This window comes from Malus domestica, chromosome 13, assembly GCF_042453785.1.
Source record: "Malus domestica chromosome 13, GDT2T_hap1".
NCBI classification, from domain to species: Eukaryota; Viridiplantae; Streptophyta; class Magnoliopsida; order Rosales; family Rosaceae; genus Malus; species Malus domestica.
Genome location: NC_091673.1, coordinates 9,090,270 through 9,105,396, shown reverse-complemented (window position 1 = coordinate 9,105,396; position 15,127 = coordinate 9,090,270). Strand labels below are relative to the sequence as shown.

Below are 15,127 nucleotides of genomic sequence, written 5' to 3'. Positions count from 1 at the left end.
AAGATTAATGTTGATGGTTGCAAGAAAGGAAGTAATAATTCTATTGGAGCAGTGGTGTTTTGAGAGATTCTGATGGTAAATGGATTTTTGGGTTTTGCGCCAATTTGGGCACGTGAGATTCTTAATGTTGAGCTATGGGCTCTTTACTTGGGCTTACAATTGGCATGGAGATTACGGATTGATAAATTATTGGTGGAATCAAACTCTGCAGTCACAGTTCATTTGGTGTTGCAAGCTGCTAGCAATAATCATCCCTTAGATCCCCTTGTGTTTGCATGTCGAGATTTCCTTTCAAGATCTTGGTAATGTGAATTTCCGCATGTTTACAGAGAAAAGAATTTTGTGGCGGACAGTTTAGTGACCTATAGTCTTGATTTAGATTTAGGTCATTTTTATTTTGATACTCCTCCTTGTTTAGTTAGTTTTATTCGTGAGGATCGACTTGGGATATCCCAATCTAGATTTATTATTGAGTAGGTTTGTTTCGGCTCGCTTTTAGCCCCGTTTTTCAACCAAAAAAAAAAAAACCTCCACAGTGGAGTTGATCAATAAGTATTTACTTAATCCTAGGTTTACTAGGACGGGTTAATATACACACCCAAACTCCAAACTTGAAACATATGAAGAGAGGAGAGCAGGTATTGCTTGATGGATTTGAGGTTCCACCCCAAAATAAAATGTCAATAGCAGTGGTGACCCAACTTCTTGGATTGTTACTGCAAATGGCCATGAATATCTAACTTTGTTTAAGACCTATATACACATACTATTTATGTAGTCTATATATACTTACCGTGATAATGTTTCCATTATTTAACTTTTAACAATCGAGTTTGCATGGCTACTCCACTAACGTTAGGTAAGGAAGGAATTGTTTACGATTCTCCTAGGCAACAGAAGCGACTGTCGTCATAAAATATATATTAAGTAAGTTGAACGGAGGTGTTTTAAGATAAGATCCAGATTTGGATAGTTTTATTTATCATAGCATATAGAATTTAAGTGGTGAAGTTGCTGACAATATTAGCAGAACCCGGGGGGGCTAGAAGAATCGCAAGAATTAAAGAGAGAGGAAACATATCGAATAAAGTAAGGAAAACTAATGAAAAGGGCTTGAAAACTTTGAGTTTGAATGATAAGGACAAAATAAAGGGTAAAGTGAATAGTACCAGGATTGACTTTTTAGTGTAAAAATGTGGTTTTTCGTTAAAGTGAACAGTACCAGATGCTTTTCGTTAAAGTTCCCAATAAAGTAAGCACAAGGGGAGGACAATAGTGCCATGTGCCTTCCCCTTGTTTAATTATCTTCTTGCACTCGTTATTGTGCATGCTTGTAGAGCAATAGAGGTTTACTTTTGATTAATAATACAACCAAATGCTGCATCTCAAGAGTCCCCAACAATAAAAATTATCCCCAGGTTCGAACATTGTCTTTTCCATCTTAGGTGGGTATAGAAAAGTAACCGAACAACAGTACTGCTGTTCTAAAGAGGAGATCGATGTATCTAATGGCCTAAGGGCAGCAAGAGTCCAATATCCAGCAGCAACAAATTGCAGCCAAACTGAAAAATGTAAACAAGATATCGCAGGGGTCAGTGAAGCAGTGGAACAAGAGCAAATTAAGGAAGTCAAAAAGTAATTTTAGCTGACCTACATACAGAATTAAGGCATTTAAAAGTAAAAGATTAGCGGACGTGAACATAGTCACATTGGAAAAGCACGTGTTGCCTTCATGCACCAAAGTTCTAGTCCCTTTCCCCACAATTTAGATTAAGTTAAAGTATAATATCGCTTATATAAAAATAAATAAAAATAAAATAGTAGAATCTAATTGTCAATTGGTAATTGGTCTCATGGTGGAACCTCAATTTTTTTCATGGTATTAGTGCAGGTTATCCCACGTGTGAAGCCCAACGGCCACATGTACTTCATGTCACCCGAGTTATGTTGTCCACGTGTTAGGCTTGAAATTCGCCACATGTGAGGGAGCATGTTGAGACTGAGTCTCACATTGATGGGAGGAGGGACCTTGTATGGGCTTATAAGATGTTGGGCTACTCTCTATATTGTCAATTGATTTTATAGTGGAATCTCAACTTTCTTCCGTAAGCAATGGGAAAATCAAAACTTGTTAGCTACATTGTTCTAATCTTAGTTTCAATTGGAAAAATAGTTAGCCTTTTCATTCTAGAATTCTAAATTTGGAGCTGATCGTTATCAAGAAAAAAGATTAATTTTGTCCTCAAAAGTTAGAAAATATAAAAGAACAAAGAGTAAACACACAGTTACTCAGTTCATGCCAAACATGATATGATCAAACTATTAAGGGGAGAAGCTGAAAGCCAGTGAGTCAGTAGGGAGAAGGAGAGTATGCGCATACCAGTCTCTAAGAACTGAACAGCAACCTGGGCCATCATTGTCTTGGAGTGAAGAAGGCGGCGGCTGGTTCGGGGTTGGCGCGGGAGGATAAAAGTAACCCTGATAGCCAGGTGGTGGAGGGCCAGGAGGAGGACGAGGGGGAGGGTAGTCTGATGGTGGCGGAGGCGGAGGGCCACCGGGAACAGGATGGTACCTCATTGCTTTGCTTTAGCACTAGTACTTATCAAAGCCTAGTTCAAATAATGCTGCTACTAGAAATTGACAGAGGCTTTTGTGTGCTGTTTCTTGCTCTAGAATCTAGATAAATCATATATATAGTAAGGGTTACTCTGTGGATTACGTTACATGCCGAGCGCTAGGAGAAATGTGTGTTGTTCTAGCATTTTTCTTTTGCTAAACGTTTTCCACATGCGAGAGACAACTTGTTTTTTTGAATTCCATGTTTTACACTCATTTCAGTATTGCAACTATAATGGTTATAATATCCATCTCTCGTTCTCATGAAAATCCTCGTAATAAATAAGCCGATGTTGTAGGTCAATTAAAAACAAAAGTCGTACACCATTTTAACCTAACATCGATTCTCCAGACTTTTAACCACCATTCCAGAAAGAAGGTAACTTTTTCTATCTCACACTTACACTACTCTGACCTAACAGTCCATCGTTTACCATTTTAAAACGAACAAAGAAACAAATCTATCTTTTTACCAAAACCACAATGACTAATGATAAAAAGCGGCTGTTTTATCAAGATTTCAGAGTGGGCCTTCAATGGTTCACAAATAATCATATTGATAGTCTTAATTTAACTATTTGCTTAATTCAGTAGATGTTAGGTTTTATCATAAAAGTTTTCAATGCAATTAGGAGTAGAACGTTCAATATAAATTATAATTTATTCTGTTAAGTCTGGATTGCATTCTTCAACATATTTTTCTTTTATTTTATTGTAGAAGTATTTAGAAATTTAGCGTGTTGGGCTTCAACATATATTTGTTTTTCTAAAGTTTTTGCATGTGGTCAAATATCCAAATGGATTCCACCCATGCTGGATTTGAAACTTCTCCCTCTTCTAAATTATTGTAATAATTTTGAATTATTCTCCCTCTCCATAATAATAATGATTTTTTTTAATTGAAAATTTAGATATCGTACTTAAAAATGCAAATAAATCTATGAAAAAGAACTAATACAAAATACTAAATGTTGTGGCCTATATTTAACTGATAGGGGAGAGGGGGCCGGTGGTACAGAGAGAGAATATAGAGAGAGATGTGTTTGTAGGGTTGTGTAGATCATGTTGTTATTCCCCATATGCAGTGCTTTATTTATAGTAATAAAAGAGAGAAGAAATCCTTCTCCTCTAAGGAATACAAGTCCTAATAGGGAAGAATAACTAGAATCAAATTTAATCTATAATTTACACAATCACACTTAAATAAGAAGTTTATAACACTCCCCCTTGAGTGTGTAAACACTCAAGTAGATTCGACATCATGTAGAGGTTAAGGAAGTCAACTTGTCGACACTGATTTTGGGAATATGCTATTCTTAAATAAGGTAGGAACTTGCATAAGGAAGTAAGTCTCACAAAAAACCCTATGGCTATGGTAAAAACTCGAGTAGGGACAAAATCCATAGTCTAAGGAAAAATGCGTGAGAAATGCAAAGTCAAATAAAACGTCTAAGGGACGTCATCAGGGATATGATCAACCCAAGGTGGGTGCCTCGTCAAAACCTCTTTAGGTAGCAAAAACCCAGTGGAAAAAATGCTCTTAATCGTTGGGAAAAATAATATATTAAGATCAAGTAAGTATACTTCAGGATACTCCCCCTGAGTTTGACATAATTCCAATGAGAACTAGCAATGTTACAACTCAGAAAGTTTATGCATACTAATTCCTTGAACAAGCTTCTGAAACGTTGCCTTCGGTAGTGATTTGGTGAAGAGGTCGGCCAAATTGTCTTGTGAACGAATTTGCATGACTTTAATATTCTGATGCTCTTATTGTTGATGTGAGAAGAAGAACTTTGGCGCAATATGCTTGGTGTTGTCTCATTTGATGTAACACTTCTTGAGTTGTTCGATGCATGATGCGTTGTCTTCATAGATCGTCGTTGGGATGTCAACGACGGGGTAAAGATCACAGGAGCTTTGAATATGACCCACAACTGCTCTCAGCCAAAAGCATTCCTGAGTTACTTCGTGTAAGGCGAGAATTTCATCAAGGTTAGACAAAGTGGCAACTAAGGTCTATTTAGTTGACCCCAAGAGATTGTGGAGCCTCTAACAATAAAGACATAACCTGTTTGAGAGCACGCCTTGTGCAGATCAGATAAGTATCATGCGTCAACATAACCAATAAGGCGAGAATCGACTCGAGATAAAGGGGTGCGGCATCAGTCAAGGATCCATAGGGATAAAACAAACCCAGATCCGTAGTACCCTTAAGGTAATGGAAGATGTCTCTAACTCTAGTCCAGTGTCTGCGTGTTAGTGCATTACTGCATCTTGCCAAAAGATTAACAACGAATAAGATGTCGGGTTTAGTGCTTTGAGCTAAGTACAATAAAGCGCCTATCACACTTATATAAGGAACTTCAGGCTCCAAAATCTCTTTATCATCCTCATTCGGAGAAAAGGGATTTCGTTTTGCATCTAATGATTGAACGACCATAGGAGTACTCGAAGGTTTCTCTTTATCTTCGTTAAAACGGCGCAACACCTTCTGGGTGAAGTTCGATTGATGTACTAAGATTCCCCCTGAACGGTGCTCTATCTCAAGATCAAGACAGTATCGAGTCTTTCCTAGATCTTTCATCTCAAATTTTGACTTCAGGTGAGCGGCAGTTCTCGCGAGCTCTTCAGGAGTTCCAATAAGATTCATGTCGTTGACATATACTGTAACGGTCGCAAAACCAGAATGTGACTTCTTAATAAACACACAAGGGCATAGTTCGTTGTTCACATATCCCTAACTAGTCAAATACTCACTTGGACGGTTATACCACATTTTTTGGATTGTTTCAAATCGTAGAGTGAACACATCAGCCGAATTGAAAGCGTGTTTCGGGGTTTGTAATATTTGATCCAGTCAATGTAAGTCATTTGAGAACTTTCATATAAATTTTTGTATCAAGATCCTCATAAAAATATGCAATTACTACGGCCATCAGCTACATACTCGGATTTTCGAAAACTACCAAACTTATAAGGTAGCAAAAGGTAATCACATCCATAACGAATGAATAAGTTTCGTCACAGTCAATCCCAAGGCGTTGTGAGAAGCCTTGCGCAACAAGACGAGCTTTGTAACCCACAATTTCATTATTCTCGTTATGTTTATGAACGAAATCCCACTTGTAGCCAACAGGCTTCACATGTGGAGGAGTATGAGTTACAGGTCCAAACACCTTACGTTTCACAAGCAAATCGAGTTCGACTTGGATTGCTTATTTCCAGTTTGACCAATCAATTCTACGTCGACATTCATCAATGGAACGGGGTTCAATGTCATCACTCAACATGATCTCAGTAGCTACTGCATATGTTAATGCATCGTCGATGATCATCTCATTTCTACACCAAATATCATCCAAACTAGCATAATGGACCGAAATCTCATGATTCTCAAAAGGTGGATTCATCTCTTCAAGAATGCTTCCGTAATCTAGAATTTACTCATGAGTTGGATAGAATAAGTAGGCGACAATCGGATTCATGGTAGGCTTTTCAGGTGCCTATGTCGTGGGTTTCCTCTTCCGAGGGTGTGAATCATTTGAACCAAGTGGTCTACCATGATTTTGTGTAGGGGCAGATGATTGGCTAGCCGCTAATATACGTGGATCGGCCAAAATGGCATCCCGGGCCTCTAGGAAGGAAGTCTGTCATACATTTGATACATCTGATAAGCTCATATTTATATATATTTTACATCAAATTCACTTCTCTTTTCTTAGTTAGTTCCTTATATTTTTGAGCTATTTACTTTGTTTTTTGTGTTTTGTGGGATTTGTCAAGCAAATAAAAGAAAAATAACACAAGTAGGATTTTTAGTAACAAATTCGTCAAAACTGCCTGTGCAGATCAGCTGACTTTGGAAGCAAGCTGCGAACAGCTCAGAATGAATTAGAGAATGAGCCTTATATTCTTGGAAATCTACGGATTTCTATTTTCTGGAGCATTTCGCGGATTGTTAATATCATTTTCGTAGAAGAAGTTATGGCCGTTTTAACACTGAAAGGTTCACAAGAGACTGGGCAGTTTGTAACTGAAGCAATAAACCCAATAAATCTAGTAGCCAAAACTGATGCAGCCAAGAACAAGTCAGCTGACACCTATTCAAATATAAGAGGAAATGGAATTAAAAATGAGGATTAAGAGGGAGTAATTGGCATAAAGGCTACCTAAAGTGTTACAATTGTTTTACCACATTTCCTCTCACTTATTGTCATCACTAAATGGCTATTAGTGGGTGAGTTCAAGAGAAGAAAATGATGCAGCAAGAATTGGTTTAAAAGCAGCATTGGGGAAGGAAGGAAGAGAGGAGGAGGCCTCGGTCGATTTCTTTTGGTTATATCTTCTCAAACTCATGTCTATCTTTTGTTTTAGCTTAAGGATTGTGTGTAACTAAATTTTTAGTAGTTAGGGGCTGATTTGAAGCCCCGAATATGATTGCAATTTTGTTATGACATTTCGATGAATTACTTTTATGAATGGATGAAAATTGGTTCACTACTTGTCTCATTGATGAATTCTTTATTTGTTTTCTATGGATGCATACGTAGTAAGCATATCTAAGATTTTAATCCTATGAATATGTGTGTGTCTGCCCTTGTCGAAGGAGGACCTACATATATTCTAGAGTAGTACTTGTTAATTGCGATTAACATGTGAACCAATTTCTAGGATAAGTAAGACAACGCCAGTACTTACGATGCCTTGTGATGACTCAAACTCTTTTCGTTCTTAATGATTTCTACTTGTTAAATCTATGAACGCACCATTCTAGATTGCATGCTAGGGACTAAGTTAAGTTGAAAACGCCATTCTCTTAAAATACTACGTAAGAAAGAGTAATAGGTTGAGTTCTAACATTGAGCCAACTTGAGCATCTTCATCCGGAAATAAAAGGAATTTGAATGAAACATAACATGTTTGCATGATTATTTGGTGGTGGATAGCAATTCCCCTAACTCGTTTTTCTTAATTTATGAACTATTTAAAATTTGTTTCTGTCCTGTTTTTGTTCAATTTAATTTAAATAGAAAATCAACTCTAAAAATCCCAAAAATTTGTGTGAGTGTAGCTCTGTGTGTCTAGTGTTGTCATGTAAAATTTCCTAAACTTTAGATAAGTGTAAGTCAGTCTAATAATTATTTTTCGGTGGCTGGTCAATATGGACAGCAGCCCAGTTTTTGTGACATTTTAAGTAGTTAGATCAAACAATCTTCTGCGGGAAAAACCCTTATTTTCATATGCTACAATTGACAAATCTTAGCTTTAATAAGGAAAATCAATAGGACATTTGTGTGCTACTTTGTGGTGTGCTTTTAATCCTATCAACATCCATCTTTGCAGGCACATTCGCAGCTGGAATATGTGATCTTGTCGCTCGTGCTAGATCGGTGAAAGCATTTGGCATGCTTTGAGTTATGCTCTGAAAATTTAATATGCGCTGCACTTCAGTCTCAGACTAAGCGGTGCGGGGATCTAAATAAGATAAAGTAGGAGTCGTCCATAATAATTTACGTCATTCTTCAGAACGTTGAGTTCTTATCTCCCTTTAACGATGGGAAGACTGTCTCATAGAAGTGATAATCTGTGAAACAAGTAGTAAACAGATCACCTGTCAAAGGTTCTAAGTAACGAATAATTAAAGGAGAATCATATCGACATAGATTCTCATCATTCGCTGAGGTCCCATTTTTTTAAGTAAAGGCGGCAAAATCGGCACATAGACCGCACAACCAAAAATATGTAGATGCGATATATCGCGTTCATATACGGTAACCAACTGAAGGGCACTGTATAGTTGGGGTCGTAATAGGCTTTAGACGGACCAATATGGCTGCGTGCAATATTATATGGCCCTAAGCAATGAACGGGAGCTTGGTACGTATGACCAACGATCGAGTAATCATTTGTAAAATCTTAATGAATGCCTTTGCCAAGCTGTTCTGGATATGAACATGGGGTACTAAATGTTCAACTTCAACCCCAACTAACATGCAATAGTCCTCAAAAGTTTTAGATGTGAATTTTCCAGCATTATCCAATCGAATAGATTTGACCGGATAATCAGAGTGGTGAGCCTTGAGCTTGATAACCTGAGCCAATAGTTTGGAGAAAGCAACACTCCTTGTGGATAATAAGCACACGTGTGACCAACGTGTGGAAGCGTAAAAAAAAAACCATAAAATATCTAAATGGTCCGCGTGGAGGGTGAATTGGTCCACAAATGTCCCCCCTAAATTCTTTGTAGAAAAATAGGAGGATTCATATGAATCTTGTCATAAGAAGGCTTAATAATAAGCTTTCCTATGAAGCAGGTTTGATATGCGATTCCTTGAATCGAACCTAAACTTCGGGTTCGTGGATGCCCGTGTGATGATTTGAGGATACGACGCATCGCTGTTCGTCCAGGGTGTCCCAAACGATTATGCCAAAGTGTAATTTCATGCATAATCCCATAGGTAGGGTCGGCGACATAGTGGCTTTCTATAGGGCGTATGGTCGTAGTATACAAACCACTTGGGATACGCTTCATCTTCTCTAAAATACGCTTCTGGCCATATTTGTAGGAAGCTATGCATAGAAATTCAACTCCATTTTCTACATAGGTTTCAATGTGGTAATTATTGTCTAATTATTGTCTCGTATATCTTTAATGCTCAACAACGTTCTTCCGGAACGTGGAGAATAAAGTGCCTCTTGAATGGTCAAAATAGTGTCATTGGACAACATTATACGGACCTTTCCTTATCCTTCGATCAGGTTAGATGAATCTGAGAGGGTTATCAAAGGTGCATTCTTAGGTACGAAATTAGTGAAATAGATGAGTTCATGCAAAACGGTGTGCGTGGTTGCACTATCTTCCAAACAACTAACTGTCCCACTAGTCATACCTAAAATAAATTTAATTGAACCAATCACATGCATAAAAGTTTGAAAACATAAATCCATTCAATTAATTTTGTCGAGAAAAATTTATGAACTTCAGGTTCATAGTACCTACACACGAACTCATATATATACAGAAATATGTAACAAGAAAATATGCAAATAGAACTTCAGGTCTAGGATTATAATTGAATTAATTATTTGAACTTCAGGCCAAAATTAAAGTGCGGGTGAAAAAAATATAAAACCCATATTGTCTAAAAAAAATAAACAATTAAGCTCGGGGCCCAAAAATAAGGACCAAAAACCCATGAGTGAGCTTATCAAATTTGTGACGTGGTCCAGGCCCAAAAACTGGGCTAAATAAGAAGCGGGCCGAGCTAGGGCAATAAGCTCAAATGCACAGAGTTGGGCTGCAGGCGCAGGCTCAGACCGCAGAGCCCCAAATAGGGGGCAATCGTGTGCATTGCGTACACTGATGCACAGCACAAAGGCTGGGATCCAGTGTGGTATAGTGCAGGGAAACCATATCAGCCGCGCGAACTGGTTTCACTGCAGTGCGGACATAGGAACACCAAAGCCCAATTAGGCTGGTGTCGCAAGTGGGCTGAAAGGAGAGGGTTGTAATAGGCTACTGCATACAAGCCCAAAAACTAAGTCTAGGTTTTAGGTTGGGTCGAGAAGAACCAAAGCCCAGAAAGGCTGGGTCTTGAACCAGAAAAACGTCACAGCCATGTGCTGGGTGTGCTTGCTAAAGAAGAACACCGAACCCATCACTTTTGGTGACGGTCTTAGGTTATGGTTCATTGTAGAACCTTTTCCTAAGTGACGGAGAATGGAATCTCAACGTCGACGAACCAAGAAACCCTTATGTTCGAGTTAGGGTTTTTGAACTCTGATGAGATTATGAAAAATCTCGGCCATGATTTTGATGGAGACGACTTCAAGTCATCAAGAATGGCAACTGTGGTGGCTGGGATTGGCTACAGGCCATTCTTTTGTAGAAAATCAGTGGTGATGCCGATGATGGCGTCGGGTTCTAGGTTTAGAGCCTAAGGGGGCTCCATGGTCCCGGCCTGCTAGAGGGTTTGGGTTCAAAGAACCCAAAATATTTTTTTAGTTAAATGCAATTCATATAATTCAATGCATGAGTAGATATATGATGCAATTCATGGCAATATCAATTCACATAATTCAACAATTATGGATATAATGCATACACAATTTATGTAGAATCTAAAGTTCGAAAAACGTAAAGTTGGGTCATGCATTATGGTGAATGTTCATGCTATTAGGGCTGCAAAAATATCGAGATAAAAACCGTTGTTTTGAAAAAACCTGATTGTGTGATGATATTGATGAACTGGTTTGATGCAAAAAAAAAAAAAAATCTTCAATTTTGGCTTTCCATCTCCAAAACTTGTATTACGTTCAACAAAAAAAATTAAAATGAATCAATAAAAGTATATGAATCAATAAAATCAAAATTTAATCAATTAAAAATTATTGAAATATAATACTCCCCTGATTGAAGACGAATAATTTTTTACGTCAGATTCCTAAGCGTAGTTGTAGGAGTGTGCTGATAACGTGTTGCGGCCTATATTTAACTGACAGGGGAGAGGGGGCGGCGGCACAGAGAAAGAATATAGAGAGAGATATGTGTTTGTATGATTGTGTATAGGATGTTGTTATTCCCCCTATTTAGTGCCTTTATTTACAGTAAGAAGAGAGAGAAGAAATCATTCTCCTCCAAGAAATACAAGTCCTAACAGGGAAGAATAACTAGAATAAAATCTAATTTAGGATTTACACGATCACACTTAAATAAGAAGTTTATAACACTAAAATATATATAGCTGACAACAATGCAACATTCTTCGATCAACTCCTCTTACGTTTTTATAATGCTTATTTTAGATCTTCTCGCGCTAGTAGAGTCAACTATCTAAAGAATTTTAGGTGTGATATGAAACTTGTAAATTAGGTTATGTTAGAAAAACAATTTTTTTCAACCCAAGAAAATTAAGTAGGAAGAACAACAAATGAACTCATCAAAGGGTGGGCAAGCCCAACGGACCTTTATTCGTATCCATCTCCAGTTGTTTGGAGAGCCACACAATGTCACATAACCCAACATATGATATAGCCATTGATCATATAAACTAATATTGGAAATTGGAGGGAGTCTCTAAGCTTAGGAACAGGTTTGAATGTTGGATTATGTGTCTAAGTTTGAGAGGTTTTGGAGCTGAAGCTACTTTCGAAGTTAATTTAGGTCTAGTTACAAAGAAATTAAAATAAATGCAGGATATACGATGAATAGTGATAGGATTTTTACCATTTTTATGAAAAAAGTTAAAAACATCTAAAATACTTGCAAGAGAAACAAGGTTATCGTTATATAGCAACTCATGCAAAGCCGTTCTCCACAAGAATTATCAAACCAATTTATATTTAAAACTAATTCTTAATTAATTATTGAAAACAAAGTTTAGAAGTAGAATTGAAATTGTGAATTGAAATAATGAAAGGAATTAAGTAAAAAGCAAGTACAAAAATCGGCAAAAAGTAGAGAATAATGTAAAAACACAGTTTTGAAAAATCAAGTTTAAAAGACACTAGAGTTTCGCCGTCACTTTAATAGTCTTATATAGTTTTACTAATTACTTATGAAGTACACATGCAACTTTAAAGGTTAGGTTTTCCTTATGCATATTCTCCTCATGATATTCAAGTAAGAATGTATATCTAACATGCAACCTATCTGTGATATTCAGATCAAATATACACATGCAAGACTCATAAAACTTTGTGAAAGCTTTTTGAAAAACAACGCAACCCTTAAGAGCAGGATTCGCCTTAAGTGAATTACAATTATCAATCACTACTACAAGACGCTTACCCAACCAACATTTAGATCCTGCTTCACCCAAAACTTTTATGGTTCACCCCAACATTCCCCACATCTTTTACGTACCCACCCAATTTAACAACTTTTTTGAAACGCATAATATCAGAAGTAATTCAATAAAGACTATATATTCATGCTAAAGTTCATAATCTTGCGCTAACAAAGAAAGTTAGTCACGCATATTCATAATTAAACCCAAAAACATTATTATTAAGAAAAGAAAAAAGGATTGAAAACACATTGTCTCAAAGTAGCAATCTCCAAAGCCTAGCCAAGTTCTCTAAAGTAATGCGTAGATAACCCTAATACACGGCTACACTATATTTATAGTTTCTTATTCCTTGTTGTACATAAACAAGGTCTTCTAATAAATATGGAAATCTAATTAAAATAATAAATAATGATTTTTTTATTCAAAGTCAAATTCAGATTGTAGAGAAAATCACACTTTCGTCTCTTTTTAAAGCTTGACACATTCTCTTCAAATCCTCAGAATGAACCTTTCTCAAAATATGTCATTTTGACCTTCAAAATGCCCAAAATGTGCATAAAGGTTAATCTGGAAGAACTGCACAGTTAACACTTATTTCTTCAGTCAAACGGCTTGAACTTAAAACCTGAAATTTGTATACAATCATTCTGAAAAAATCACGAATCTACTCCAGTTAGAATTACTCTGAAATTCATCAACTTCATTACTTTATGTTCAAAGCATCAAAATTCTATCAAAATAATAAATCAATTATAGTTACAAATGGAGTAAAATACATAATGTAATATCGACTCACAAATATATTTAAGTGATGTGTATAAAATACAGTGAGCAGTGGAGAGGAAGTATTAGTAATTGAGGAGTGGGAAAAAATGCAAAATGGAAGAAAGAAACAAGTGGTGGGGGACAGTAAAAGATAAAGGGACAGATTGACAGAGATTCCATTTATGCAGAGAAACGTCTGAAACACAAAGGAAAAGATACAGATTATAGAGATATGTTAAATAAAGAGTAATGCTGAATTTACTTTTTATTTGTACTATTATTTGTATTATTTTTTTAATAGATATAGAGCCTATTAACGCATATAGAGATATTTTTATTTGATAAATGATACAAATAGATGATAATAATAATAGGAAAGTATTATTGGCACTTTAAAAATCTCATTCTACACTCATCACAAGTGTATTTTTCTTTCCAAATATAGAAAATTTGGAGTGTAGAATGAGATTTTTGGAATACCAATAACAATTCCCTAATAATATATTTGGTAAATTAATAGACAATTGATCGTTGTGTATAATATTATACACCATCATCTATGTGGGTTGGAATTCTGACCATTGGATTTTTAGCTGCACATTCAACGCGTCATTCAAATGGTGCATACACTGGAGCGTTGAATCTTTAGCTGCACATTTAACGCCTCATTCAAATGATGCATGTCATACACTATAGAATGATAGAATTTCAACTGAATTAGAGGGTCCTTATCATATTGCCTGCAGTACTAGGAGTACAGATCATCCACGGATTTAAAAAAATTGAGCTTAAGGATTAAATAATACAGGTCGTTGAAATTTGATTCAACGGCTACAATTATTATAACTTTTAGAGGGGTCTCCTATTTGTAGCCATTAAATCAAATTTCACCGGCCCGAATTATTTGATCCTTAGGCTCAGTTTTTATAGATCCGGAAAAAATCTGTACTCCAGTACTAGCTAGTATCAGTCAATCCCTGTGTCTTTGATCAACTCACCACCACCAAGAAGCAAATAATGATATATATATATGTTGGAAAAATTGGATCTATTGCTAAATTAAATCACATGGAAAATCAAGAAATAATTCATGTAATTATATATCAAAGTGATGGATGCACATGAGTAACTAATGTTAACGAACATGACATAATGGATTAGAAAAAACCTGAAAATATGGTCGAGACAAGTGTTGGACACTTTGTCCTTACGACAAGTTTACACCTCACTCCGGTGCTCATAGTTGATCGGCGCATGTCTCCCATGATACAACGACCACGTTCTTGTAATAGTAGCACTCCAAATCACAATACTCCATGAACCACAATTATGTTAAAAACTCTCTCATATGGATTCAATGAGACTCTCTAATATTTAATGCACTCTATGTATGATTATGTAAACAAATGAAAAGTTATTTTTGTGATTATAGGGGGCTTCTCTATTTATAGAATGTGATATATCTATTTGGAAAACATGTAACTATTCATAAAGAGTCAAAAGTTACAATACTTCATTTAAGTGGACATATTTTTCTACCAAAAGGCTCAACTTCTAATTTCCATTCAATTAATAAATTTAATATAATAATATTATTATTAAATTTTCCAACAATATATATATATATCAAGACCTTCTCTTTCCTCTAATATCACCTTTCATCTGCTAGCTACACAGTAATTCATCTCTTTCTTCCAATCTACACAGTCCACAGAGCACAGTTCACTGCATTCGTTGATCGATGCATAGATTCCTTTCTGGTTTCTGGTAACCAAAACCTGCAGGAAAGACTCCTTTGTTTTCTCCATACAGGCTAGTCCAGCTATGCCCTATATATAATTGAAAACACACACCCACCCCCCCCCCCCCAACCCCACCCAACCCCACCCTCCAGTCTTCAGACCCCATATTATACATATACTAAAACCCAACACACAAAAATACTGTTCATT

The 15,127-nt window shown here is 36.4% G+C and overlaps 2 long non-coding RNA genes across 2 annotated transcripts; both read right to left on the bottom strand.

The window, feature by feature from the left end:
• Positions 1 to 1,331: 1,331 nt before the first annotated feature.
• LOC103452198 (uncharacterized) lies at positions 1,332 to 2,666 on the bottom strand. Its single transcript, XR_011575139.1, has 2 exons — positions 2,381 to 2,666; positions 1,332 to 1,562 (listed from the first exon to the last, which is right to left on the bottom strand). It is a non-coding gene; the product is annotated as an uncharacterized lncRNA (long non-coding RNA).
• Positions 2,667 to 12,600: 9,934 nt separating this feature from the next.
• On the bottom strand, positions 12,601 to 14,983 carry LOC139190596 (uncharacterized). The gene is made up of 2 exons (XR_011574915.1): positions 14,344 to 14,983; positions 12,601 to 13,824 (listed from the first exon to the last, which is right to left on the bottom strand). It is a non-coding gene; the product is annotated as an uncharacterized lncRNA (long non-coding RNA).
• Positions 14,984 to 15,127: the final 144 nt, after the last annotated feature.